The 3822-nt window shown below is 32.5% G+C and overlaps 1 pseudogene; it reads left to right on the forward strand.

Annotated features, from left to right (window-relative positions):
- Positions 1–2188: 2188 nt before the first annotated feature.
- LOC125147680 (uncharacterized) lies at positions 2189–2338 on the forward strand (annotated as a pseudogene).
- The last annotated feature ends 1484 nt before the right edge of the window (positions 2339–3822 follow it).

Genomic DNA, 3822 nt, shown 5'->3' on the forward strand with positions numbered 1-3822 from the left:
TACAGTTTATATCTAAAATAAACTGCAGTGAAAGCTATTTAAATAACTGTGTGTGTGTGTGTGTGTGTGTGTGTGTGCGTGCAAAAAGAAAAAAAAAGTTACCCTTACTTTTAAAGTTCTAATCTTAATGTATTGGCCCATAAATTTGAATCACAATCATCCAATGTCATCAGGACTCTTCCAAAGACAATATTTGCTAGTTCTTAATTAAAAGTTAGGGAGGCAATGAATAGACAGCTTAGAGAAGAGCTGGGCCAAATTACAGAAAGAAAGAAAAAAGACTAGCAGATGAAAATTATTACTCAAAAGACAAATTTTTAAAAAATCAAGTAAACATGCAATATAGTTTCATATTCTTCAGAATATCAAAAATTATAATTATTAATTCAACATGATTTTCTGGCATCTATGTGAGAATAAGTTACCTTTGTATGTATTGGTATTTTTGGATGGGTTGCAGCTTTTCAGAAAGAAGTTTTTCATATTTCTTTAATATTTAATGAAATTAACTTAATAACATCACTGTGTTAATAATATATATATATATCACATTATTATGTGATATATATATATAATTATTATGTGATTATGTATAATCTCCTGTAACTTGAATATCTCATACATGTGAAGTATCCCATAGAGAGATTCCTGTTATTCAGGGATCCATACAGAAAGATATATGTCTTAGCACTCTTTAAAGTATCTAACAACTGAAAAATCTCTTACTGCTACTATCTAGCTTGAGAATCCAGTAATAGAAATTCTAGAGATTATTATCTTCTCTCACTCTCTCATTTTGAAGCTCAAGAAATGAAGATGAGATATTAAAGTCACACAGCTGGTAATTTGCTCAGTCATCTGGAATAGAAATCCATTGACACACAGTTTCATTTTTACTGACAAGGAATTTATGTACTGACATAAAATTCTATTTTCAAAAGTAATCTCTGAAGGTCGATGAGACATATACACTAAGGATTCTTATCAGCATCTAGGAGAGGAGAAGATGTGGGGTGGGGGGACAGTGCTTCCTCAGTGTGAGAGAAAGTACTTCCTTTCCATGCCACGTTAGTAAGATGCACAGATCATGCATGCTTTCAGAAAATAGCTGAATAAAAATATTTTATAATAAATATTTTATTATGAAAATAATATAGTCTTAATTAGGAACTTTGAGAAATACAACAACGTGAATATATTTTAAATATCATGAATCATATTTGGTTAGGGATAACTTCATAGATAACTACTGTTAAAATGCTTTAATGTATGTGTGTAATTGTTTTACTTAAAAATGGGCTCAGGGCTCCTGGATGGCTCAGTCTGTTGAACACCCAACTCTTGATTTCAGCTCAGGTTATGGTGCCAGGGTTGTAGGATCAAGCCCCACATCTGGCTCTGTGCTGAGGGCAGCGCCTGCCTGGGATTCTCTCTCCCTCTCCATTTGCCCCTCTACCCTGTTTGCTCTCTCTCTCTCAAATAAAAAATACTCTAAAAAAATGGACTCATGTGCTATCTACCAAGTTTTTCAAGAAGTTCTGATCATTTCTTCATACTCTTAAATACTTTTAATATTTTATGTGAATAGTTACATAGTATCTTATTGAGTAGCTAAGTTTATTTATTTATTAAATAAATCATCCATATTTGAAATTTAAATATTTTCCAATTGAAGTAATTCCCAAGAATACATTGCATCTATCTATTATGTCTTCAATATATATCCATAGAAATAGAATTTAAGATGGGAAATCCGGGAGTTTTGTAAGTTTCTTTTGTTCAATTTTTGTTAGTTTAATTTTAGTTTTCAAAAATACAAATTTTACAAATTTGGTTTTCAACAACTTTGTTTTTTATATTTTTTGTTTCAAGTTTTTATTTAAATTCTAGTTATTAACATATAGTAGTAATATTAGTTTCAGGAGTAGAAATTAATGATTTTCTAGCAACTTTATAAATATCTGTTTAGCCTGAAAATACACGAATCCTACTTATTATTAAATACAAATGTGTCAGCAATTTGATAAATGAACTGTGATAAATCATTATTTTTTCCTATCTGCTGAGATTGAACACTTTAAAGTAATGTATCTATCGGTATCTGGTCTGTGCTTCTTGCAATTTTATTTTTGGTAACAATTTTATGCTTTCCATAATATTTCACTCCTATTTTTAAAGTTTAACATTAATCGCTTCTCGGCCTTTTGGCTAAGATCAAGTGTAAAGTTTAACATTAGTGTTAGCTTTTTCTTTCTTTTTTTTTAAGTTTATTTATTTATAAATAGAGAGAGAAACCATGTGAGTGGGGGAGGGGCAGAAAGAGAGAGAGAGAATCCCAAGCAGGCTCTGTGCTGTCAGCTCAGAGTCCGTCACGGGGCTCAATCTCACAAACCAGGAGATTATGACTTGAGCCAAAATCATCAACAGCCAGGAACTCAACTGACTGAGCCACCCAGGCAGCCCAATGAAATAATCTTCTTAAAAGATATCGTTATAGAAGAGTTCTATCAATAAGATAGTACAATAATATTTTGAAATTACCTATAATTTAAAATTAAACAAAAAATTCAAAGTGAGATGAGCTCATGTCTGTAACAAGGTGAGACAGAAATAAAGCATTAAATAAAAACAAGATTTAAAATACCTGGATCATCAATAAATTTATGCCAGGATAGTAGAATTATGGATTATATATTTATATTTTTCACTTTCCAGAAATGTATTTAAAGTCTAAATTAATAAATAAAACATTCAAACTAAATCAATTTTTCAACTCACACTAAATTAAAAATTCCTTTAAAATACTGGGAGTTAGATATCAAATTCAAAACTTCCTTCAGTATTGATTTCACTCATGTGGAAACATCTAAGTAAGTGAGGTCAGGATAAGAAATTTTATCTATCTATCATCTATCTATCTATCTATCATCTATCACCTATCTATCTATCTTTGGCTTCTAAAGAACTGAGATTTATTTCTCACAGTTCTGGAGGACTGACATCTGAAATTAGGATCCCAGCATGGTCAGATTCTGATGAGGGCCCTCTTGAATGTGCACACTGATGACTTCTCATTGTATCCTCACACGCTAGAGAGACGGCTAACTTGTTCTCTGGTGGAGGCAGCTGCCTCTTCTCTTTCTTCTTACACTCTCCTCCTCCTCCCCCTACCCCTCCCCTTCCTTCTCCCCCTTCCTCTTCTTCCTCCTCCCCTTCTTCTTCTTCTTCTTCTTCCCCAGCTTTACTGAGATACAATTGACCCAACATATTATATAAGTTTAAGGTGTACAGCTATTGATTTGATGTATTTATATGTAGCAAACTTATTACCGCTAGCATTAGAAACCAAATCCATCCCATTACATAGTTAACAGTTGTGTGTGTGTGTGTGTGTGTGTGTGTGTGTGTGATAAGAACAATAATGTCTCCTCTCCCCAACATTCAAGTGTATGGTACAAAATTATTAGTTATAATTACCATGCTGTACATTAGATCCCCAAACTTGCTAATCTTATACTGCGAGCTTGTATACTCTAAGATATAGCTTCTTTCCCACTTTTTATGGCTCCATTCCCATTTTCATGGCACTATTCCCATTTTTCATGGCTCCACCCTCATGATCTGATTATCACTCAATGGGTACACTTCTGAAAACCATCATAATAGGATTAGGGTTTCTCTCAACATATATATTTCAGAACGCACAATCAGTTCATTGCAAACTTTGAGGTACAGATTTTACCTCACATGTCTAGAAATGTATTTTTGGATCTGTAGGATTCATTGTAGATATGTGGCTTAGGTTCTTGATATATATTATTT

This window comes from Prionailurus viverrinus, chromosome A1 (assembly GCF_022837055.1).
Source record: "Prionailurus viverrinus isolate Anna chromosome A1, UM_Priviv_1.0, whole genome shotgun sequence".
Lineage (NCBI taxonomy): Eukaryota > Metazoa > Chordata > Mammalia > Carnivora > Felidae > Prionailurus > Prionailurus viverrinus.